The sequence below is a fragment of the Coregonus clupeaformis genome, chromosome 24 (genome assembly GCF_020615455.1).
Source record: "Coregonus clupeaformis isolate EN_2021a chromosome 24, ASM2061545v1, whole genome shotgun sequence".
Taxonomy (NCBI): domain Eukaryota; kingdom Metazoa; phylum Chordata; class Actinopteri; order Salmoniformes; family Salmonidae; genus Coregonus; species Coregonus clupeaformis.
In genome coordinates, this window is record NC_059215.1 from 42,608,119 (window position 1) to 42,635,129 (window position 27,011).

A 27,011-nucleotide genomic window follows, 5' to 3' on the forward strand; every position below is an offset into this window, starting at 1 on the left:
AGAAAGAGATAAAAGAGAACAGAGGAAAATCAAATCGATATTGGCTCTAAATGGGATTCGTTTTTGCCTCAATTAGCAGATGAAGATTTAGTGATGTGTTGTTGGTGTGGTGAAGTGCTCAGAGTGGTGCTTCTGGCAGTCACAGACAAAGCAGAGACACAAGGCTTTAGACAGCCCAGGGAGTCCTATACTGAGAAGAGCCAGGAGAAAACCCTCTGCCTCTTTGAAATACAGTCGCTAAGAAGATTACATCAACCCTTTAAAAACAATAGCAGACATATACTTGGTAAACTAACTTCACAACCAACTTTGGTCCAATGTTTGTTGGTGAAGGAACAGCATACACAGAGATAAGCTATTTTCAAAATGTCTGCCATTTCATGTAACATGTGGGGCAGACCCACATGAAAAAATACTATAGTATATACTATGGTATAAATACTATAGTATTCAGTGAAGTGTTTTTGCAGAATTTACTGTATTATTCACTGTATTGTTCCGCAGTGTTCACTGTAGTGTTTCATATTTACTAAAGTCTCGCAAAAACACTACAGTGAATACTGTAGTATTTACTGAAGTATACTGTAGTATTTACAGTTAACTATAGTATAAATACTGTAATATATACTATAGTAATAATGTAGTTTTTTGCTGATTTTAGTATACTGTAGTATTTACTGTATTGTTTTTGCAGACATTACTGTAGCATTTACTATAGTGTTTTTGTTTTATTATATTTGACATAGAAGTGGAGGCTTTGTCCTTCAGGAAACCTACTAGAGAAATACTTAAAGATTTTCCATAACCTGTAGGTAGGTAGGTAGGTAGGTAGGTAGGTAGGTAGGTAGGTAGGTAGGTAGGACTGGGGTCTAAACAGAAAGTTCAGTGCTTCTGCTCTTTTCTATAACCTGTAGGGAACACAATATATAGTCTATACTTGGTACGTAGGTTTCTCACTTATGGGTGACACAAATTGCAATATGGGGAGGGGAAAGGTCAGGGTGTATGCAAATTATACACTGTAGTATTTACTATAGTTAAAAAAGTGTTGTGTTTTGCGGACTGTAGTGTTTTTGCGGACATTACTGTAGTATTTACTACAGTGTTTTTTTGCAGATAATACTGTAGTATTTACTAAAGTATTCTAAAGTATAATGCAACATTCTATAGTAAGTACTATACATGGTCGAGGTATACTACAGTGTGTAGTATAGTATTCTACAGTATACTACAGCATGGCACACGCACACGCACGCACACACACAAACACACACACACAAACAAACACACACAAATAAACGGTCAAAGAATCCAATCGGCATAATAGCTGCATACGATCCAGTCCCACTGAGCATCCAGGGAAGCAGTATCAGGTCTAACTCTATCTGCTAGGATGGGGCTGTGAATAATTTAACTGTTCTCCCATATGAAAACAAAATACATTTAAAATATACACTGAGTGTACAAACATTAGGAACACTGCTCTTTCCATGACACAGACTGACCAGGTGAATCAAGGTGAAAGCTATGATCCCTTATTGATGTCACCTGTTAAATCCACTTCTATCAGTGTAGATGAAGGGAGGAGACAGGTTAAATAAGGATTTTTAAACCTCAAGACATGGATTGTGTATGTGTGCCATTCAGAGGGTGAATGGGCAAGACAAAATATTTAAGTGCCTTTGAATGGGGTATGGTAGTAGGTGCCAGGCACACCGGTTTGAGTGTGTCAACAACTGCAACACTGCTGGGTTTTTCATGCATAACAGTTTCCCTTTTGTATCAAGAATGGTCCACCACCCAGAGGACATCCAGCCAACTTGACATTACTGTGGGAAGCATTGGAATCAACATGGGCCAGCATCCCTATGGAACACTTTCGACACGTTGTAGAGTCCATACCCTGACGAATTGAGGCTGTTCTGAGGCAAAAGAGGGTGCAAGTCAATATTAGGAAGGTGTTCCTAATGTTTTGTACACTCAGTGTATGTTAAATGCATCGGGAAATGTATTTAATGTATTTCAAAATACATTCTGAAACACACTAGAATATATTATCGATATATTTAATAAATATATTTTTTTAATGTATTTGGAAATGTTTTGTAGAACATATTCCAGCATACATTTAAATGTATGAAAAAAAATGTATTCATTAAAATGTACAGCAAATATAAAAAATGGCAGTCTTAACAATTAAACTGTGGTATCACATACCCTTTTGTTTGTCTCATTAAGACTGCAGAATTTGCAGTGTACAAGCTTAATCTTTAATCACAGAACACAACATAACACATATTATAAACCGGGTAGTTTGGATACTGGATGCTGATTGGCTAAAACAGCATTTAGCCGTGTGTATGTGAGAACGTATACCATGACTATGACGTTTAGCCTTTTCACCTTGATATCATTACGGCTTTTCACCTCGATAAAATGGCTACAACATCAATAGTTTCACATGCCGATGTAGAAAATAAGCGTTTAGATGAATTTGAGAGAAACCGAAACAAAAAGAACATTGTGAAACAAACAAAGTGGGCACTTACAGTCGTGGGCAAAAGTTTTGAGAATGAAACAAATACTAATTTTCACAAAGTCTGCGGCCTCAGGTTTGATGATGGCAATTTGCATATACTCCAGAATGTCATGAAGAGTGATCAGATGAATTGCAATTAATTGCAAAGTCCCTCTTTGCCATGAAAATGAACTTAATCCCCAAAAAACATTTCCACTGCATTTCAGCCCTTCCACAAAAGGACCAGCTTCTCTCGTTAACACAGGTGAGTGTTGACGAGGACAAGGCTGGAGATCACTCTGTCATGCTGATTGTGTTAGAATAACAGACTGGAAGCTTCAAAAGGAGGGTGGTTCTTCCTCTGTTAACCATGGTTACCTGCAAGGAAACACGTGCCGTCATCATTGCTTTGCACAAAAAGGGCTTCACAGGCAAGGATATTGCTGCTAGTAAGATTGCACCTAAATCAACCATTTATCGGATCATCAAGAACTTCAAGGAGAGAGGTTCAATTGTTGTGAAGAAGGCGCCAGGGTGCCCAAGAAATAGTCCAGCAAGTGCCAGGACCGTCTCCTAAAGTTGATTCAGCTGCGGGATCGGGGCACCACCAGTGCAGAGTTTGCTCAGGAATGGCAGCAGGCAGGTGTGAGTGCATCTGCACGCACAGTGAGGCGAAGACTTTTGGAGGATGGCCTGGTGTCAAGAATGGCAGCAAAGAAGCCACTTCTCTCCAGGAAAAACATCAGGGACAGACTGATATTCTGCAAAACATACAGGGATTGGACTGCTGAGGACTGGGGTAAAGTCATTTTCTCTGATGAATCCCCTTTCCGATTGTTTGGGGCATCCGGAAAACACCTTGTCCAGAGAAGACAAGGTGAGCGCTACCATCAGTCCTGTGTCATGCCAACAGTAAAATATCCTGAGACCATTCATGTGTGGGGTTGCTTCTCAGCCAAGGGAGTGGGCTCACTCACAATTTTGCCTAAGAACACAGCCATGAATAAAGAATGGTACCAACACATCCTCCGAGAGCAACTTCTCCCAACCATCGAAGAACAGTTTGGTGACGACCAATGCCTTTTACAGCATAATGGATCACCTTGTCATAAGGCAAAAGTAATAACTAAGTGGTTTGGGGAACAAAACATAGACATTTTGGGTCCATGGCCAGGAAACTTCCCAGACCTTAATCCCATTGAGAACTTGTGGTCGATCCTCAAGAGGCGGGTGGACAAACAAAAACCCACAAATTCTGACAAACTCCAAGCATTGATTATGCAAGAATGGGCAGCCATCAGTCAGGATGTGGCACAGAAGTTAATTGACAGCATGCCAGGGCGGATTGCAGAGGTCTTGAAAAAGAAAGGTCAACACTGCAAATATTGACTCTTTGCATAAACCTAATGTAATTGTGAATAAAAGCCTTTGACTCTTATGGAATGCTTGTAATTATACTTCAGTATACCATAGTAACATCTGACAAAAATATCTCATAACACTGAAGCAGCAAACTTTGTGAAGACCAATACTTGTGTCAAACTTTTGACTACGACTGTACCTGCTTCACTGACTGGTGTGCAGAAAAAGGGATACATAGTGAGTTTGGAAATAAAACAAAAAGGAGCTGAATGTCATTCTACATGACTTTTATGGTTCAGTGAGTAACATGAATGCCAAAGAATATGGGATTAGCAGCTACGCTGGACTCAGACTAAGCTGGTTTGAACTGACATATCAACGACCCCCCTCTCAGTCTGGCATGGAGTATACAGAAGGACACCGAATTCACAACGAGCAACAACGTGTCTGTCTGCGTAATTAAAAAGTGAAGGAAAGAGGGGCGAGACAAAGCTGCCCACCAGTGAATGGATACATATGGTATGTAACTGTTAGCTAGCTAGTTAAATCATTCTAATGTACCCTGACAATATCACCGTTAGTTTTGTAGGCCTAACTATTAGCTAACGTTATTTTGTCTTATATGTTTCAGGTACACAAAAGAGCCGATGGGAGTGAACACCCTCACAACAATGTGGCCAAAGTCCTGTAAAATAGCTGGCCCGTCTAGATTTACGCAAACCACTGCCTCCGAACCACCATGATCCAAAAACTGCCGGATGCTTGACTAGAGGCACGATAAATATTGTCTGTCAGAGGACACAGATTCGCAACCTCTCTTCAAAGTTACTGGAGGCCAAATCTGGAAGCGAGGAAGCGGTGGAGCACTGTTCTCACAGTAGCAGCTTCCCCAGCTAAAAGAACGGCATCCATTTCCAGCAGTGTGGAGCCAACAAATGACAACATGGGCAAGCCAACAACAAACGATAACTTGGGACCATTTTTTCATTCGTGCACAATAAATGGCAACATTCAGATCAACATTAATAAATAATTGGCATGTGTTAGTCACTCTAGAAGTGGCGCTAATGCTCGGATTTTGCATTCATTTAATGTAAGCTTGCTAGCTAGCTCGCCTGTGGTTATGTTGCATAGCAACCAGTCTAGCAATGAGACTTTTGTCTAAGACTACTTTTTCTGGCGGAATGTATTTATTATGAATTTATTTAATAAAGCAACATTTTCAATTTAAATGTGTAGTTCCTTGCCTTACTGTGTTGGCAACTGGTTTATAAAAGCAAAAGTCACCTCTGGGGTTGGTGGTATATGGCCTATATACCACGGCTGAGGGCTGTATTCAGGCACTCAGCAATGCGTCATGCCTAAGCACCCTTAGCCATGGTTTATAGGCCATTCCCACACCCCGTCGGGCCTTATTGCTTAAACATAACTGGCATGAAAAACCCTCTCATGGGAGGCCTAAAAGCATGTCAAAAGCCATGGCCCCAAGTCTTCTTGGAGGTGTGGCTGCCACAGCTACAATATATTTTGTCAAAATGAATTTTTATTGTACTTGACACATACCAAAAGCATACCAAAAGCACTAACATGCATTAAATGACTACAAAAATGACTACAAACATGATACATTATTGGTCATGTAGTGACTATGTCTTTCATGTGCATTTGACAAATAAACAGTCTTGAAGAGGGCATTGCAACCAACGTCGAACAGGCAGAACTTAACGTGTACTGGGTCATTCCACGAAATGAGCGTCTTTTGTATCCCTTTGATATGTTAAGTAGAAATTATGCACCAATATATAATTTTAAAACCCTGTTATATGAAATGAAGTGCCATTTAATATAGACCACATGGAGAATTCTAAGATTTTAACCTATCAACCCCAACAAATACTAAAGTGTTCACCATAATTGTAAAGCCTTAGTTATTTCGTTGCTTTGACAAAGTTAATAATAATAATATGCCATTTAGCAGACGCTTTTATCCAAAGCGACTTACAGTCATGCGTGCATACATTTTTGTGTATGGGTGGTCCCGGGGATCGAACCCACTACCTTGGCGTTACAAGCGCCGTGCTCTACCAGTTGAGCTACAGAGGACCACAAGTTATTTCTGAAGATTATTATTTATTTCATGTGAGTAGGAATTCATTTGTCTGTCCCTCATTTTAAGGTCAACCCTGTTACGTGAACTGAACTCATGTTTTAATATGGTGAAACTATTCCTTTTTAAATATGTATTTCAAAAGAACCATTGAACATCTAATAGTAAAATAATAGTGTAAAAGCAGGTAAGCTGGTTCTACTCTTTTTGGCCATTTTCTGGTATTTTGTGGTGAAAAACTAAACTCTTGCATTAAATTGCCCCTCCCTGTTGAACACAACAAGCTACCATTCCCCCTGTCACAATGGGATTCATGGCTGGTTTAACCAGTAAATACCAGTTGGCGGGCCGTTGAAGTGGATTTTTCCCAGATCTGGAAAATTCCCACTTCCCACTTGGTTATGAACGCACCATAACACCGCTAACCATCCATTGTAGAGACATATACAGTGGGGAAAAAAAGTATTTAGTCAGCCACCAATTGTGCATGTTCTCCCACTTAAAAAGATGAGAGAGGCCTGTAATTTTCATCATAGGTACACGTCAACTATGACAGACAAAATGAGGGAAAAAAATCCAGAAAATCACATTGTAGGATTTTTAATGAATTTATTTGCAAATTATGGTGGAAAATAAGTATTTGGTCAATAACAAAAGTTTCTCAATACTTTGTTATATACCCTTTGTTGGCAATGACACAGGTCAAACGTTTTCTGTAAGTCTTCACAAGGTTTTCACACATTGTTGCTGGTATTTTGGCCCATTCCTCCATGCAGATCTCCTCTAGAGCAGTGATGTTTTGGGGCTGTCGCTGGGCAACACGGACTTTCAACTCCCTCCAAAGATTTTCTATGGGGTTGAGATCTGGAGACTGGCTAGGCCACTCCAGGACCTTGAAATGCTTCTTACGAAGCCACTCCTTCGTTGCCCGGGCGGTGTGTTTGGGATCATTGTCATGCTGAAAGACCCAGCCACGTTTCATCTTCAATGCCCTTGCTGATGGAAGGAGGTTTTCACTCAAAATCTCACGATACATGGCCCCATTCATTCTTTCCTTTACACGGATCAGTCGTCCTGGTCCCTTTGCAGAAAAACAGCCCCAAAGCATGATGTTTCCACCCCCATGCTTCACAGTAGGTATGGTGTTCTTTGGATGCAACTCAGCATTATTTGTCCTCCAAACACGACAAGTTGAGTTTTTACCAAAAAGTTATATTTTGGTTTCATCTGACCATATGACATTCTCCCAATCCTCTTCTGGATCATCCAAATGCACTCTAGCAAACTTCAGATGGGCATGTACTGGCTTAAGCAGGGGGACATGTCTGGCACTGCAGGATTTGAGTCCCTGGCGGCGTAGTGTGTTACTGATGGTAGGCTTTGTTACTTTGGTCCCAGCTCTCTGCAGGTCATTCACTAGGTCCCCCCGTGTGGTTCTGGGATTTATGCTCACCGTTCTTGTGATCATTTTGACCCCACGGGGTGAGATCTTGCATGGAGCCCCAGATCGAGGGAGATTATCAGTGGTCTTGCATGTCTTCCATTTCCTAATAATTGCTCCCACAGTTGATTTCTTCAAACCAAGCTGCTTACCTATTGCAGATTCAGTCTTCCCAGCCTGGTGCAGGTCTACAATTTTGTTTCTGGTGTCCTTTGACAGCTCTTTGGTCTTGGCCATAGTGGAGTTTGGAGTGTGACTGTTTGAGGTTGTGGACAGGTGTCTTTTATACTGATAACAAGTTCAAACAGGTGCCATTAATACAGGTAACGAGTGGAGGACAGAGGAGCCTCTTAAAGAAGAAGTTACAGGTCTGTGAGAGCCAGAAATCTTGCTTGTTTGTAGGTGACCAAATACTTATTTTCCACCATAATTAGCAAATCAATTCATAAAAAATCCTACAATGTGATTTTCTGGATTTTTTTTCTCTCAATTTGTCTGTCATAGTTGGCCTCTCTCATCTTTTTAAGTGGGAGAACTTGCACAATTGGTGGCTAAATACTTTTTTCCCCACTGTAATACTACTCATTGGAAGCACAAAACCTAGACCTACACTTTGACATATTGTGGAGTGTTGTACGATCTATGATTTTTGTTTAAACTGATCTCGGGCACTAGATTCTGTTCATTATTTAATTAGGTTCAAGAGAGGATCTTACTATAATCCTTTATTTTTTATACCTCTTGAGATGAGAAAACATGTTTTTTATGAAGTTGAACATATGCTCTTTATGACAGAATGTTAAAATTAGGTGAAATCAAAAGTGTAAATTATATCACAGACTGTACTATACTGTAGCATTTACTATATGTGGTCCTCTGTAGCTCAGCTGGTAGAGCACGGCGCTTGTAACGCCAGGGTAGTGGGTTCAATCCCCGGGACCACCCATACACAAAAATGTATGCACGCATGACTGTAAGTCGCTTCGGATAAAAGCGTCTGCTAAATGGCATATTATATTATTATATATTGTTTTTGTTTTATTATATTTGATATAAAAGTGGAGTCTTGTCTTGGTGGCCCCAAAAAAGTATCTCCATTGATCAATAAGTAAAGAGTAATTTAAGAAGCCGAATTAGGAAACACTGTAGACTAGGGGCTCTATTTTCAGCTGCCGTTAAGGAGGCGCTAATGTCAAATGCACATTAGTTTGCAATTTCGTCATGTAAAAACTGGCGCAGTGGCATTTTCCAGCCCTAACGCCAGGTTCAGCCATTTACCTCTTATATCAGCTCGCTTGCACACAGATGGGCAGGGTGGAAACATTTGAGGTGTGTCCTTAAAAACATGATTGAAAGTGCTAATTTCAGGCAGCGCTGATGGGGATCAACCCATATTATATGCCCACAGGGAGAAATGATGGTGCCTGTATGTGTGACATAGCCTGTTTAAAACAAGTTCTAGTTTCGTATTGATTAGAATTATAAAGTTATCTTTTTAGGCCTTATCAATAATTAATTTAATCTTGCTTATTGACAACGTTTGGCATGTCCATGCTCAGCCATAATGTAATTTACAGTAAGCCTAGCTCCTATATCAGTGTGAATGCTATTGAAGCCATTTAATTACTTAGAACAATGTGGACTGCAAATGAGTTCAAGTTATCATATTTAGCAAAGATACACTACCAGTCAAAACTTTTAGAACACCTACTCATTCCAGGGTTTTTCGTTATTTTTATCATGTTTTACATTGTAGAATAATACTGAAGACATCAACACCATGATATAACACATATGGAATCACGTACAGTAGTAACCAAAAAAGTGTTAAACAAATCAACATATATTTTATATTTCAGATTCTTCAAATAGCCATCCTTTGCCTTGATGACAGCTTTGCACACTCTTGGCATTCTCTCAACCAGCTTCACCTGGAATGCTTTTCCAACAGTCTTGAAGGAGTTCCCACATATGCTGAGCATTTTTTAATGCTTTTCCTTCACTCTGCTGTCCGACTCATCCCAAACCATCTCAATTTGTTTGAGGTCAGGGGACTGTGGAGGCCAGGTCATCTGATGCAGCATTCCATCATTCTCCTTCTTGGTAAAATAGCCCTTACACAGCCTGGAGGTGTGTTGGGTCATTGTCCTGTTGATAAACAAATGTTAGTCCCACTAAGCCCAAACCAGATGGGATGGCGTATCGCTGCAGAATGCTGTGTTAGCCATGATGGTTAAGTGTTCCTTGAATTCTAAATAAATCAGAGACAGTGTCACCAGCAAAGCACCCCCACACCTCTTCCTCCATGCTTTACAGTGGGAAATACGCGGAGATCATCCGTTCACCCACACCGCGTCTCACAAAGACATGGCAGTTGGAACCAAAAATCTCAGATTTGGAATCCAGACCAAAAGAGAAATGTTCACCGGTCTTATGTTCATTGTTCGTGTTTCTTGGCCCAAGCAAGTCTCTTCTTCTTATTGGTGTCATTTAGTAGTGTTTTTTTTAAAAGCAATTCGACAATGAAGGCCTGATTCACACAGTCTCTTATGAACAGTTCATGTTGAGATGTGTCTGCTACTTGAACTCTGTGAAGCATTTATTTGGGCTGCAATTAATGAGGCTGGTAACTCTAAAGAACGTATCCTCTGCAGCAGAGGTAACTCTGGGTCTTCCATTCCTGTGGCGGTCCTCATGAGAGCCAGTTTCATCATAGCGCTTGATGGTTTTTGCGACTGCAATTGAAGAAACTTTCAAAGTTCTTGAAATTGTCCGTATTGACTGACCTTCATGTCTTAAAGTAATGATGGACTGTTGTTTCTCTTTGCTTATTTGAGCTGTTCTTGCCATAATATGGACTTGGTATTTTACCAAATAGGGCTATCTTCTGTATTCCCCCCCTACCGTGTCACAGCACAACTGATTGGCTCAAACGCATTAAGAAGGAAATAAATTCCACAAATTAACTTTTAAGAAGGCACAACTGTTATTTGAAATGCATTCCAGGTGACTACCTCATGAAGCTGGTTGAGAGAATGCCAAGAGTGTGCAAAGCTGTCATCAAGGCAAAGGGTGGCTATTTGAAGAATCTCAAATATAAAATATATGTTGATTTGTGTAACACTTTTTTGGTTACTACATGATTCCATATGTGTTATTTCATAGTTTTGATGTCTTCACTATTATTCTACAATGTAGAAAATAGTACAAATAAAGAAAAACCCTTGAATGAGTAGGTGTTCTAAAACCTTTGACCGGTAGTGTACATCTACATTTTGTAATTTATTTTCTATAAGCCATTTAACAAACTATAACGGACTACATTTACATTTACATTTTTGTCATTTAGCAGACACTCTTATCCAGAGCGACTTACAGTTAGTGAGTGCATTTTTTTTTCATACTGGCCCCCCGTGGGAATCTAACCCACAACCCTGGCGTTGCAAGCGCCATGCTCTACCAACTGAGCTACACGGGGCCCATCATGCAGACCGTGATAGTACACAGCAACTAGCCATTGTCACCTTTCCTTCTAACTGTACAGAAATATACACATGTACTGCACATCCTGTGGACAATCATCCTTTCTCCAACTCTGTCGATTGGTGCGACTTACAAGCGGTTAACTGGGCAGGGTTAGAGTCAATGCCATTTCATTTAAGTCAATTCAGGAAGTAAACTGACATTCTAATTCCAATTTCCCTCATGAAAAAGCTGTGAGGAAAATATGAATTAGAACCTCAGCTACTGAAACAGACTTAATTGAAATGGAATAGACCCCAGCCCTGATCGCATTTTCAATTTATGTTGAACTTACTGAGCAATTTTGTGCATTTATATGTTTAAAAGAATATCACCATCTGGGAAGAACAGGTTTGAATGACAGCAAATAACCAGAGCTATCCCTTTTTTAAACCTGATGCCAACATGTAATGACAGGAGAGGGGTTTTGTGTTACCTTTCTTTTCAGGTTTGTCTTTTACATCCTCAAACTAGGCATGGACTTTTCAAAGTTAATTAAACACTTGTTAGATTTCACACTACCCAAAGTGAGCCAGTCAGTCAAAGGGCTAACACAAGTCACAGAGACAGATTGACATTGGTGGCAACCATAATGTCAAGTACTGCTGTGTGTGAACATATAAACGACAGATCCCTTGTTTTGTAAAGTCAACTTAGAGACAGAACTATATGCCAGTAATACCAGCTTTTCTTTTTAACCGAGTTGTGGCCACACAGACTTCAGTCAAGTCATACATTTGCATATTCAAATTACTGACTGACTAGTGGATGATCAGTAATGGGCTGAAAGAGCAAGGAGCGCAAAGCAGCAGACCTTGATCCTGGTTAGTTAGTAAAAGAGTTCCTGAGCCAAATCAACAAAGCTACTCAATGACGTCTCATTGAGCAGCGAGGCAAATTTGAAATGTTTAAGTCAGTCGAAATGTTGCGCTGCTACGATGAATTGTGTGGATGAATGAAACAACAAGAGGTTGAACTAAAATGTACACAAACATTTAATAAGAACAAAAATAACAAAAAAGGAATGACAAAAGATAGGGAGGGAGCAAGTACAGTGAGGGAAAAAAGTATTTGATCCCCTGCTGATTTTGTACGTTTGCCCACTGACAAAGACATGATCAGTCTATAATTTTAATGGTAGGTTTATTTGAACAGTGAGAGACAGAATAACAACAAGAAAATCCAGAAAAGCGCATGTCAAAAATGTTATGAATTGATTTGCATTTTAATGAGGGAAATAAGTATTTGACCCCTCTGCAAAACATGACTTAGTACTTGGTGGCAAAACTCTTGTTGGCAATCACAGAGGTCAGACGTTTCTTGTAGTTGGCAACCAGGTTTGCACACATCTCAGGAGGGATTTTGTTCCACTCCTCTTTGCAGATCTTCTCCAAGTCATTAAGGTTTCGAGGCTGACATTTGGCAACTCGAACCTTCAGCTCCCTCCACAGATTTTCTATGGGATTAAGGTCTGGAGACTGGCTAGGCCACTCCAGGACCTTAATGTGCTTCTTCTTGAGCCACTCCTTTGTTGCCTTGGCCGTGTGTTTTGGGTCATTGTCATGCTGGAATACCCATACACGACCCATTTTCAATGCCCTGGCTGAGGGAAGGAGGTTCTCACCCAAGATTTGATGGTACATGGCCCCATCCATCGTCCCTTTGATGCGGTGAAGTTGTCCTGTCCCCTTAGCAGAAAAACACCCCCAAAGCATAATGTTTCCACCTCCATGTTTGATGGTGGGGATGGTGTTATTGGGGTCATAGGCAGCATTCCTCCTCCTCCAAACACGGCGAGTTGAGTTGATGCCAAAGAGCTCGATTTTGGTCTCATCTGACCACAACACTTTCACCCAGTTCTCCTCTGAATCATTCAGATGTTCATTGGCAAACTTCAGACAGGCCTGTATATGTGCTTTCTTGAGCAGGGGGACCGGCGTAGTGTGTTACCAATTGTTTTCTTGGTGACTATGGTCCCAGCTGCCTTGAGATCATTGACAAGATCCTCCCGTGTAGTTCTGGGCTGATTCCTCACCGTTCTCATGATTATTGCAACTCCACGAGGTGAGATCTTGCATGGAGCCCCAGGCTGAGGGAGATTGACAGTTCTTTGTGTTTCTTCCATTTGCGAATAATCGCACCAACTGTTGTCACCTTCTCTCCAAGCTGCTTGGCGATGGTCTTGTAGCCCATTCCAGCCTTGTGTAGGTCTACAATCTTGTCCCTGACATCCCTGGAGAGCTCTTTGGTCTTGGCCATGGTGGAGAGTTTGGAATCTGATTGATTGATTGCTTCTGTGGACAGGTGTCTTTTATACAGGTAACAAGCTGCGATTAGGAGCACTCCCTTTAAGAGTGTGCTCCTAATCTCAGCTCGTTACCTGAATAAAAGACACCTGGGAGCCAGAAATATTTCTGATTGAGAGGGGGTAAAATACTTATTTCCCTCATTAAAATGCAAATCAATTAATAACATTTTTGACATGCGCTTTTCTGGATTTTTTTGTTGTTATTCTGTCTCGCACTGTTCAAATTAACATACCATTAAAATTATAGATCGATCATTTCTTTATCAGTGGGCAAACGTACAAAATCAGCAGGGGATCAAATACTTTTTCCCTCACTGTACATGATTCATAGTGAAAAGGACACAGGCCCCAATTGTCACAGCTCCTCGTGAAAATGTGCAAACTGTAGCACAAGGACTTTAACTGGAGTTTCTATGAAATGTGCTACTTGATCAAAAGCGTCCCTACCCTGAATGAGAATCATCTGGCAAGTGATACAGATGCAATCACATTCAGAGATCTTTCAATAAATAAGGCCTTTATTGGTTCCAAAGGTTTCGAACAAATTGCACTGGCTAACACAGAGGGCAAATAATCCTGCACTTGCTCCTTTACAACATGAAAAAAGAAAGCAAATCAAACAAAACTGAAATTACAAACAAATAACAGGGGTAGGGTTGTCCAACCTGGTCCTGGAGAGCATTTTTTGTTTTCAGATTTACCTGAATAAAGCTACTCATGCCTGAGAATAAGCGAAGCTAGACTACTCTCAAGTCTAAACATAAGCGAAGCTAAGCTAAGCTCAAGTCTAAACCTAAGCGAAGCTAGACTAAGCTGCTCAAGAGCAGCTCTTAACAGTGGCTGAAGTAAGGAGATTATAATGTAACTAATCCAGTTGTACAAGTCAGTCGTCAATTGAAAGACTGCACTGAGACAGCCATCCAGGATCAGGCTTTGGGACCCCCCCCGACACACAAGGATCAACCTGTTTCCTGGATTCATTATCACAGATTCATGATCACAGATTGCTTTTTAGAGGGTCTGATATCCCACATAGGTCTTCCTACAACCAATCACGTAAGCAATCACTACAATGAGAATCAAACCGGCCAGGGCGGCACCAACAATGATTGGGATTAAGATGCTGGTGTCATCCAGTGAACATTGATGGGCTAAAGCGAATTCACCTTTGTTGACTTCGAAGTGCTGGACGCGAAGCTCGAAAGTGTAGAGAGTGAGCATGTCGGTGACGTTTAAGGTCTGCTCCTTGTAGGAGCTGCCTACCGCCGTCACCCAAATGGACATGTTGGTATTGGCTGCAAAAACGGGTGCCCCCAGTGGCTGGTTTCACTGTGACGTTCAGAGCGTGCAGGTGGAACTTCTTGCCGTCGTTGCTGAAAGTGAACGTGATGATGATTGTATCCGATGTCAGTATGAGATCGCTGCAGTTGGCCCTACTGCCTCCGCCCACTTTAGTCATATTGGGCACCAGGTTGATGATCTCCACTTTGTCTCCTTGCTTGTAGCCGATCTGCAGGCCAAATGTGGCCATCAGGCAGGCTGTGCTGTTGACGTCGGGTGCGATGCTGTACTTTCCAGTAGTGGGTGTGGGCAGTGTAGGGGTAGAAGTGGGGGCAGCTGTGGTGGTAACGGTGGTGGTGGTGGTGGGCGCCACAGTGGTGGAGGGCATGTCAACGGAGCATACGGTGTCGGTGTCATTTTTGCTGCCGTTAATCACAAACGCCTGTAGAGCAACATCATACAGTGTCTGAGTGACAGACTCTACTTTCAGGACATCTTCACTCTTGCAGGAGTAGTAGGTGTCCACACCCACGTTGGCGATCATTGGTTTTACCGTCACAGACTTGGTTTCGTTTGAAGTAGAGTTGGGGAAGACGCTTGTGTCGTTGAGATTGTAGGAGAAAACAATGGTATCTACTTGGTATGTTTTGTTCTCCTTAGTGAATTTAACAGCCCAGCTGTGTCCGTCTCCAAAACTGAGTTTCAATGTCGATGTTGTGTTATCACAGGTGCTCCTTTCGGTTGTCACATTTTCAGGCAGTACAAAAATAACAGTTTCACTCTTATTCACACCACCTTCATATGTGACTCAGAAGTTGACCATCAAATTGGCGTAGAGGCACAATTTGTTCTCCGTGTTGTTGACTGACACTTCAGTCGCATGTGATAGGTGGAGTTCATTTCCAAGAGCCAGGAACTAAATCAGAAACGCGCAGCAAAACATGACAACTTGGTAGCCAAAACACTTGTTCAGGAAGCGACAACAGCTTACGACTTCAGCTACCTTCCAAGACTAACATTGGAATTGGAGTTGATTTGAAGGCAATACATAAAAGACACAACTTGAGGCAACCAAATATTTCTGACACACCCCTGAACCTATAAAGCTACCGCCTGCGCTTAGATTTACCTTTGCGTTAGGTTTGTTAAAATTGAGCCCTAAATGTCATAGCCATGCATTTCTGGAATATTGTCAGGCATTACATGCATTTGAGCAAAGATGCAAAAGTATCTACATGTATTTGAAATACATTTTATGTGACGTTAAATATATTGAAATAATTTTGTTCACGTATGGGCTGGGTCACCACATCAGGCTACAGAGCAGTTGGTTAATTTAGAGTTACAGTTGCTGGCTGAACCATGCCGGACCTACAGCCTCCAGAACATCCTGCGCAATGCAAATAGCAACTGATGAATTAAGTATGAGGCCAAAACAAGGCCCGGAAAATGTCCTCCCTCGTAAACAACGAGCCGGAGAGTGGGAGGAAGTGGGGGAGAAGGGGGAGGGGGATCGCGAAGCAATCTCCGGCTGTAAGAGAGAAAAATAGACAAAAGAGAGAGAGGGACAGAGAGAGAGAGACTGTTTCATTATTCAGTAGAACAAGGAGTCAGTGTGCTGCTGAGCGGTAAACCAGATGATGGAGGAGAGGAGTGTGTGGTTCCCCAGCCCCCCATCTCTATCTTCCCCCATCTTACACTGCAGTTACACCCTGAACCCAGAGCGGAGAGGAGGCCTTCCCAGCAGCAGGTGATCTGCTATCCATCACTATCGCAATGGGGAACGTGGAGCTACATGGAGCTACATTTATTTTTAAATCAGGACACCGCGGGGGGTTAAGAGAGAGCCTATTTGTTTGTGTGCTTGGGTGTGTACTTGTTAGGGTGTGTGTGTGTGAGTGTGTGTGCGCTTGTGTGTATGCAACATGCAAAATTGCAAATGTAATGTGCATTCTTTGAGGTAAAGCTACTATCCATTTGAAACCACTCAAACTTGCAGAACTGATATACATTGATATTATGCATCCCCTGTTTAGCCCCTACTGTCCACATTATGCACAGCTGTTCCATTGTCATCCACACACAAATAACCCTAACAGAAAGGCCTTCTGACCGGGTCTCATTTCAATAGTTCAATGCTTCCATCTGCCCTTGTTCACTCTTATTTGAAGATTTAATAGGAATGAATAAGTGAAGTCATGCGGCAGATATGAGGGAACATGTTTCTGGAATGAGGCACAGCCTGGGACTTATACAGTCCATATCTGTACTCCTCACCCCACAGACACAGCAGATACAAATAAACAGTTTCCCAGTTTCCTCCATGTTTTCCATTCCAGAGGCAAACAGCGTGTTCCAAGAGGAGTTGTCTTGAATTTGGAATACATGTTTTTCAAATGCACTGCTCTCTCGATATGTGTGTGTGTGTGTGTGTGTGTGTGTGTACATGGCCTGTATTGAATGATAGTTACAGGGGGACAGATAGTGTTGACACATGGGAGAAAGAAAGACAGGCAGAGACGGGAGAGATTAGTGTGTTGTCAGCCCGGAGGTGTCTGTCTGCCCCTTCCTTCAGAAGCCCTGCTCTGCTCTGCTGTGCTCCGCACACCAGATTAACTGTCTGCCACCACATCTCATTTGATTTCTGATGTCTTTTTGTCCAACCTAAAATAAGATGAAAAGCAGAACAAAGACAATCAAAAACCTTTTCTGACAGAAGATGTTTTCAATAGCGCAGTGACAGTATCAATGCATTGCAGTACATGTCACTCCTACATTTGGCATCACAATGAACACAAAAAATTGTTGGCACATATAGAGATGCCACTAGGGTCACAGGAGAGGATTGCAATGTCCACAGTTGCTTTTCCCTATGCCACTGTACTGGCTTGTATGTATATATTCATCACTGGAAACTCTTTGGCTTCTACTCTCTTTCTTTCATTCTCTCCGTCGTCGATATTTTCATGAAATGGTGTCATCTCTTTCTTTGAAGGGAGAAAATTGAATTTCCATCCCAGCGCCATAGAGGAGGATGGGTTAATGACACAATACAGCTTGAACTCTCCCTCCTTTTCTCTCTCTCTGTCTCTCTCTCTCTCTCTCTCTCTCTCTCTCTGTTTTACTATGCAGTCACTGACATTTCCCACCGATAACCACACAATCTCATCTGTTAGTAATAGAAGAATCACTTTGACCGCCTGCAGTTAAATCTGCCGGAAAGAGACACAGAGAGAGAGAAAGAGAGAGAGACAGAGAGAGAGAGAGAGAGAGAGAGAGAGAGAGAGAGAGAGAGAGAGAGAGAGAGAGAGAGAGAGAGAGAGAGAGAGAGAGAGAGAGAAAGCAGACTCCCACTAAAGCCATGTTTCCATAATGCCCATGTCCACAACACACAGAGAGGAAGACTAAAATGCCACACACTCAATATAGTCAATCCATAACGTTGCTTTAAGGAAATAATTTCTAGTAAGAACCACCAATTGGAATTTTACATTCTTTGGGGCTATAAAATGCAATCGCAAAAAAATATTTATTAAGAAACCCTTGAAAATACGTTGACTCAAGTCATCAATTATACACGTTCTAAGAAAATATATGGAAAAGAAACCAAACAAACACAAATTATATAACCAGAGCATAAATAAACAAGTGGGGTCTTGACTGGCCTGCTGTGTTCTGTGAAACACAATGATACAGTAGCTGCAGTGGTGCAGAATAGCGCAATACAGTTAGTGAACCTGTGAACCTTGTCAGCCTTTATTGAAGATGACACCGTCTTTAGAGCACATCTCACTCGTCCGCCCCCTCTCTCTTGAAAACAAACACACAGAAATAGACACACACAACAATACACACACACACGCAGTCCTGATGTATCCGTGTCATGTCTCCTGTCTATCTGCCTTCCTGTGTTATAAGGATGGCGGTGTTAGAGATGTATGTGCGTTGTAATGACAGCCATAACCGTTCACAGTCTGCTGGGACAGCTACTTCACTACAGCTTTTATAGCTTTAACACTGATCATTATCACCTCATCATCGCCGTTACACTGACTAATGCTGCCTCAAACATGCTCTCACACAGACGGTGAGACAAAGAGAGAGAGACAGTGAGACAAAGTGAGAGAGAGAGAGCGAGAGAGAGAGAGAGAGAGAGAGAGAGAGAGAGAGAGAGAGAGAGAGCCAGAGAGAGCGAGAGAGAGAGAGAGAGAGAGAGAGAGAGTTACAGTAGAGTTCTCTGTACAGAGAGAAAGAGATAGAAACTACTGGTGTGTATACATGGCTGGTCAGTAGTAGTACTTTGGCTGTAGTGGTAGTGTGGTGGTAGTAGTGTGGTGATTGTGGTGTCTTGACTGTAGTTGTTGTAGTGTGGTGGTTAGTGGAGAGATCAATACAGACTGATCCTCATTGCTGACAGCCCATTTCGCATCCTTGTCTGGTCCCTTTGTCTGTCTAGGCACAACTGATATCTGCTGACACAAAGAAACACTATACTGTGCAATGTTGGTGTGCATGTGTGCCACACAAACAATCTTTCTCCTTTCTTCATATAATGAGATTCCATTTGATGCATACGTGTAGGTGTACACGTATGAGTGTGTCTGCATTGTGTGTGTACAGTATGTTTGTGTTCGTGCATGTGTACGTGTGTGTTTGTGTGTATTCTTCTGTGTGTGTATGCGAGTGTGTGTGTGTGTGTGTGTGTGAGCGAGTGTGAGAGGAAAAAGCCAGTAGGGTGGATATAGATGTCCAGCCAGTGTTTGTAGAGGGATTGCTCTGATGGTCTGGGTATTAGCCTGCATCAGTAAGGTCATTAAGGCTTGGTGTCTGGGGTATAATGCACTCCATCCCTTCATTAGAGCTGTTTACTCCACCAAGCACCACAGCACACACACACACACACACACTATACATGCATTACCTCTGTCCCCCATCTCCACTGTGGTGTGTGTGTGTGTGTGCTCCATCCAGGTATAATTAGAGGGAGATTAAAGCTGGAGATGTGTTGGGCAGGGTCAGTGAGGGCCAAATGCACACATGTTCAGCCTGAACATCAGAGTAGAGAAGGATATTGGTGTGTGTGTGTGTCACTATGGAACACTGCATACATAAGCATGTGTGTGTGTGTCTAAATATTTGCATGTCAGCTGCAGAGGCTCATTCCCCCCATGGCCAGTCTGTGGGGTGTGTCCTTTTCTCTCGCCCCCACCCATCATCCATCAAATCAAATCACATTTTATTTGTCACATGCGCCAAATACAACAGGTGTAGACCTTACAGTGAAATGCTTACTCGCAAGCCCTTATCCAACAATGCAGTTTTAAGAAAAATAAGTGTTAAGTAAAAAATAGATTAAAGATAATAAAAGAGCAGCAGTAAAAATAACAGTAGCAAGGCTATATACAGGTTAGTCGAGGTAATTGAGGTAATATGTACATGTAGGTAGAGTTAAAGTGACTATCCATCCCTCCATCCTTCCTTCTCACTGTCTCTGACATCATCCCTCCATCTCTCTGTTACTGTCACACACAGTTTCCTGCTTTTCAACACCTTGCCTCTGCACTTTGGTCCATTCACAGTGGAGGCACGCAATAAAGAGCCACTTAGACATTGACAAAGGAATATGTATACAGTCTCCTGTCTAAAATAACTGTTCTGTCTGTCATAGACCACAGAGAAAAATAGCCAGTAATTGGACAATTTTTAACGAGTAGCTTTGGATCATGAAAAATTCTTTGCTTAATGCACACTTCTGTCAAAAGCATCACGTTTCCCAGACATTCATTCATGATATTCATTTTGGGCAAAGTTTTTGTTTCAGAACAGCTTTAACAGGCTTTTGACAACCCTTACATGTATTATAGCAGTACTAACCTAACCCCTGCCATATACATTCTCAATGTGATCGCACAGTAGAACCAACCTGAGAGATCTACCATGGCAGACACTGCAGCCCCACACCTCCCTCTTTCCCTTCCTCCCTCTCTCCATCATCCCTCCCTCCTCTCATCAAACAACAAATTGACTTTCCAATATACATCTCCTTCTATACCTCTCCCTTATCTCGCCCTTCCTCTTTACCTCCTAACGACTAATACAGGCTTTGAAGTCTCATTCACTCCAAAAGCTAAAGAGGAAATAGAGGAGAATGGAGAGAGAAACAGATCAGATGGTAGCCCATAATGATAGAGGAATTACATACATGATTGAATGTATGGAACAAATGGATGCTTAAAGGCTTTTTATTCAGCCTTTCAGTACGGGAGCGGGTGACACTCTAGATCCAAACTGTTACAGACCTATATCCATCCTGCCCTGCCTTTCGAAAGTTTTTGAAAGCCAAGTTAACAAACAGATCACCGACCATTTCGAATCCCACCGTACCTTCTCCGCTATGCAATCCGGTTTCCGAGCTGGTCATGGGTGCACCTCAGCCACGCTCAAGGTCCTAAACGATATTATAACTGTGATCGATAATAGACAGTACTGTGCAGCCGTCTTCATCGACCTGGCCAAGGCTTTCGACTCTGTCAACCACCGCATTCTTATTGGCAGACTAAATAGCCTTGGTTTCTCAAATGACTGCCTCGCCTGGTTCACCAACTACTTCTCAGATAGAGTTCAATGTGTCAAATCGGAGGGCCTGTTGTCTGGACCTATGGCAGTCTCTATGGGGGTGCCACAGGGTTCAATTCTCGGGCCGACTCTTTTCTCCATGTATATCAATGATGTCGCTCTTGCTGCTGGTGACTCTCAGATTCACCTCTACGCAGACGACACCATTTTGTATACATCTGGCCCTTCATTGGACACTGTGTTAACAAACCTCCAAACGAGCTTCAATGCCATACAACACTCCTTCAGTAGCCTCCAACTGCTCTTCAACACTAGTAAAACTAAATGCATGCTCTTCAATCGAACGCTGCTGGCACCCGGGTCTGACCTAGAGTATGTGGACAACTACAAATACCTAGGTGTCTGGTTAGACTGTAAACTCTCCTTCCAGACTCACATTAAGAATCTCCAATCCAAAGTTACATCTAGAATTGGCTTCCTATTTCGCAATAAAGCCTCCTTCACTCATGCTGCCAAACATGCCCTCGTAAAACTGACTATCCTACCGATCCTTGACTTTGGCGATGTCATTTACAAAATAGCCTCCAACACTCTACTCAGCAAATTGGATGTAGTCTATCACAGTGCCATTCGTTTTGTCACCAAAGCCCCATATACTACCCACCACTGTGACCTGTACACTCTTTTTGGCTGGTCCTCACTACATATTTGTCGCCAAACCCACTGGCTCCAGGCCATCTATAAATCACTGCTAGGCAAATCCCCGCCTTATCTTAGCTCATTGGTCACCATAGCAACATCCACCCGTAGTATGCGCTCCAGCAGGTATATCTCACTGGTCATCCCCAAAGCCAACACCTCCTTTGGCCGCCATTCCTTCCAGTTCTCTGCTGCCAATGACTGGAACGAATTGCAAAAATCTCTGAAGCTGGAGACTCTTATCTCCCTCACTAACTTTAAGCATCAGTTGTCAGAGCACCTTACCGATCACTGCACTTGTACACAGCCCATCTGAAATTAGCCCACCCAACTACCTCATCCCCATATTGTTATTTAATTTGCTCATTTGCACCCCAGTATCTCTATTTGCACATCATCTCTTGCACATCTATCATTCCAGTGTTAATACTAATTGTAATTATTTTGCACTATAGCCTATTTATTGCCTTACCTCCATAACTTGCTACATTTGCACACACTGTATATATATTTTCTGTTGTATTTTTGACTTTATGTTTTGTTTTACCCCATATGTAACTCTGTGTTGTTGATTTTATCGCACTGCTTTGCTTTATCTTGGCCAGGTCGCAGTTGTAAATGAGAACTTGTTCTCAACTGGCTTACCTGGTTAAATAAAGGTTGTATCTACCACAGAAGCATCTTTAGATCTGTGGCAGACAAGGCCCAATGGTACACAACAGCTGGCCTCTAATGATCAAGACTACCCCTGATGCTGCTTACTGTGAGATTACTTAAAACACAATGGGAGTTGTGAAGAGGACATTCACACATATAAGAGCTACACATACACCCACACACTCACACACCAACACAAACACACACACAAACCGACTCACACACCAACACACCCACACCAACACACGCACAAACACAGTGCTTGGACGATACCAGTATCGCAGTATTAATTTCCATGGCAAAAATGAAAACACGAAGCAGACACAACTCTTTAGTTGTTTAAAAACCTGCTGTATGTAAAATATTGTGTGCTATAGCTTGGAAAATAAATACATGTGACTCTGGATGACAACATAATGATGTTAGTTTCCAACATTAGGGTTGTTTTCCTAAAGAAGCTAAATCCACTTTGTGTTTTGTTTCCTTGCCACGATACTAACCAGTATCGTGATACTGGTATTGTCCAAGCCCTAACACAAACACACATGCATGCAGCCACTAATGTATGCGGAGAACACAAATCAGCCGCTAACATCGTTTAAAAAGTACTGCCAGATAAAATATTATATATTTTTAATGTAAAAGTTGAGTGTTCTGCCTGAGGCACTATTCTCCGTTCTTTGTGCTGAGGAACCCCTCTAATTTGCCAAATAAGAAAGCTTAAATGTGCTGTGATGGACAGAGCCCATCACCATTAATATTTCACATAGATAAACAGACTCGCACTCCTCCTTCTGAAAATACATTTATTTGGTATAAGAGGTCTGTTCTGACTCCCAACCTCAGTCATTGTATCAATCAATGGATCTCTTAATCAAAAAGGTGCCATCATCAGCTGCTTATGATTAGGCAGAAATACACACAAAGTTTGACTAACTGACACACAGATATGAAGCTGCATGAAAGTGCTATAGCCTATAACGTTTACACCCCATGCTGCTGGAAATAGGCTACATTAGCAGCGGAGACATTTCTCTCCATTTCTAATTCTCACCTGCTATTTTGTCTCCATCTCAACCACTTCAAATTCCTATTCACACCATTCTCTCTCTCTCCACGAGTCTCATTTCCTCTCCTCCTCCATTCCTCCCCTTTCTCAATTTATTTTCTCCCCTACTATTTCTGCTACATTTTCTTCTCTCCCCACACTGACTATTCTGTCACTCATTTTAGACTATATAACTATTCTTCTCCAATTACCATATCCCTCCCAATCTTTTTCTAGTTTATTTGTTCTCTGCTCTTCCTCTCCCCTCTTCCTCTCCTCTCTCCCCCTTCCTCCATCTCCCTCTCTCCTTTCTCATCTCTCTCTCCGCCCTGTCTCAATCCTTCTCTCTTCCCCTCCCTCCCTCTCTCGCTCTCTGTGTGAAGTGCAACATTTCGTTTTCTCCTCTGTCAGCACTTATGGGCTGCAGCGGAGGCAGATCCTGGCGGCGCTCACCGTGGAAACCAGGGCCTGAGTGACAGCCTGTCCGCTCCAAAACAATCCAATCATTAATTTTATTTTTATTTATTTTTATTTCAACTTTATTTAACCAGGTAAGCCAGTTGAGAACAAGTTCTCATTTACAACTGTGACCTGGCCAAGATAAAGCAAAGCAGTGCGATAAAAACAACAACACAGAGTTACATATGGGGTAAAACAAACAACAGAAAAGTCAAAAATACAACAGAAAATATATATACAGTGTGTGCAAATGTAGCAAGTTATGGAGGTAAGGCAATAAATAGGCCATAGTGCAAAATAATTACAATTAGTATTAACACTGGAATGATATATGTGTAAGCGATTATGTGCAAATAGAGATACTGGGGTGCAAATGAGCAAAATAAATAACAATATGGGGATGAGGTAGTTGTGTGGGCTAATTTCAGATGGGCTGTGTACAGGTGCAGTGATCGGTAAGGTGCTCTGACAACTGATGCTTAAAGTTAGTGAGGGATATAAGAGTCTCCAGCTTCAGAGATTTTTGCAGTTCGTTCCAGTCATTGGCAGCAGAGAACTGGAAGGAATGGCGGCCAAAGGAGGTGTTGGCTTTGGGGATGACCAGTGAGATATACCTGCTGGAGCGCATCCTATCTAACTGCAGCTCTGCTCCGCTCACTATCTCTGGCAAGTGGAAGCAAAGCCATTGCTTGGGTTTTATAGATCACTAATAGAGCCAGCAGAGCAGGTTTCTACTTTGATACAGTAAATACAGTTGAAGTCGGAAGTTTACTTACACTTAGGTTGGAGTCATTAAAACTTGTTTTTCAACCACTCCACAAATTTCTTGTTAACAAACTATAGTTTTGGCAAGTCGGTTAGGACATCTACTTTGTGCATGACACAAGTCATTTTTCCAACAATTGTTTACAGACAGATTATTTCACTTATAATTCACTGTATCACAATTTCAGTGGGTCAGAAGTTTACATACACTAAGTTGACTGTGCCTTTAAACAGCTTGGAAAATTCCAGAAAATGATGTCATGGCTTTAGAAGATTCTGCTAGGCTAATTGACAACATTTGAGTCAATTGGAGGTGTTCCTGTGGATGTATTTCAAGGCCTACCTTCACACTCAGTGCCTCTTTGCTTGACATCATGGGAAAATCAAAAGAAATCAGCCAAGACCTCAGAAAATAATTGTAGACCTCCACAAGTCTGGTTCATCCTTGGGAGCAATTTCCAAACGCCTGAAGGTACCACATTCATCTGTACAAACAATAGTACGCAAGTATAAACACCATGGGACCACGCAACCGTCATACCGCTCAGGAAGGAGACGCGTTCTGTCTCCTAGAGATGAACGTACTTTGGTGCGAAAAGTGCAAATCAATCCCAGAACAACAGCAAAGGACCTTGTGAAGATGCTGGAGGAAACAGGTACAGAAGTATCTATATCCACAGTAAAACAAGTCCTATATCGACATAACCTGAAAGACCGCTCAGCAAGGAAGAAGCCACTGCTCCAAAACCGTCATAAAAAAGCCAGACTACGGTTTGCAACTGCACATGGGGACAAAGATCGTACTTTTTGGAGAAATGTCCTCTGGTCTGATGAAACAAAAATAGAACTGTTTGGCCATAATGACCATCGTTATGTTTGGAGGAAAAAGGGAGATGCTTGCAAGCCGAAGAACACCATCCCAACCATGAAGCACGGGGGTGTTAGGCTAGGTGGGGACTCAGGCGCAGAGACGGACACACGGACAAAAAGGGTGAATTAAGATGTTGTTTATTCAGCGTGTTTTGGCAGAGAGAAGCAGTTCAGGGTGGAGCAGCTTCAGACCGGGGTAGGAGCTGAGTGGGGTGGAGAGCCAGTAGCACTGAGAGCTGGATGACGAGGATATCAGACAACAGATGAGCAGGTTGCGGCGTGGGAGTGGCAGGCAGGCAGGCAGCAGGAACAGACGGGATCTGGTCGAAGGAGAGACAGGTTACAAACGTGGCAGAGACAACTATAATGCTGAGAGGGTAACGACTAAACTGAGATTGCTGTACGGAGCCAAGTTACCACAGGTGGTGTAGGAACGAACTGGCGCTGGAGAGGTGGCCAGCCCGGGTAGATAACTGCTGGTTGATTGGTGACAATGAGCTGCAGCTGGATGTAACTGAGCAGGAGAGAGAATGGCCACGCCCCCTGACCTAGATCCTCTGACTGGGCTGCACAGCGGGAGGAGACAGACACAGACAACACACACAGGGAAAAAAGGAAAAGGAAAACAAGCGGGGACAGGAACAACAGTGCCGGACCGTAACAGGGGGTGGCAGCATCATGTTGTGGGGGTGCTTTGCTGCAGGAGGGACTAGTGCACTTCACATAATAGATGGCATCATGAGGAAGGAAAATGATGTGGATATATTGAAGGAACATCTCAAGGCATCAGTCAGGAAGTTAAAGCTTGGTCGCAAATGGGTCTTCCAAATGGACAATGACCCCAAGCATACTTCCAAAGTTGTGGCAAAATGGCTTAAGGACAACAAAGTCAAGGTATTGGAGTGGCCATCACAAAGCCCTGACCTCAACCCTATAGAACATTTGTGGGCAGAACTGAAAAAGCATGTGCGAGCAAGGAGTCCTACAAACCTGACTCCGTTACACCAGCTCTGTCAGGAGAATGGGCCAAAATTCACCCAACTTATTGTGGGAAGCTTGTGGAAGACTACCCAAAACGTTTGACCCAAGTTAACCAATTTAAAGGCAATGCTACTAAATACTAATTGACTGTATGTAAACATCTGACCCACTGGGAATATGATGCAAGAAATAAAAGCTGAAATAAATAATTCTCTCTACTATTATTCTGACATTTCACATTCTTAAAATAAAGTGGTGATCCTAACTGACCTAAAACAGGGAATTTTTACTAGGATTAAATGTCAGGAATTGTGAAAAACTGAGTTTAAATGTATTTGGCCAAGGTGTATGTAAACTTCCGACTTCAACTGTATGATGTGAGGTTTATGTGTTACGCTGCTGAGTTTAAAATTATAT

At 42.2% G+C, this 27,011-nt stretch overlaps 1 protein-coding gene and 1 pseudogene across 1 annotated transcript in view; both read right to left on the bottom strand.

The window, feature by feature from the left end:
* The window catches only part of LOC121538544 (cadherin-4-like), a 434,400-nt gene that overhangs the window by 151,052 nt on the left and 256,337 nt on the right, over positions 1–27,011 (bottom strand). The gene's annotated exons all lie outside the window — the stretch shown is intronic.
* On the bottom strand, positions 14,208–15,482 carry LOC121538545 (annotated as a pseudogene).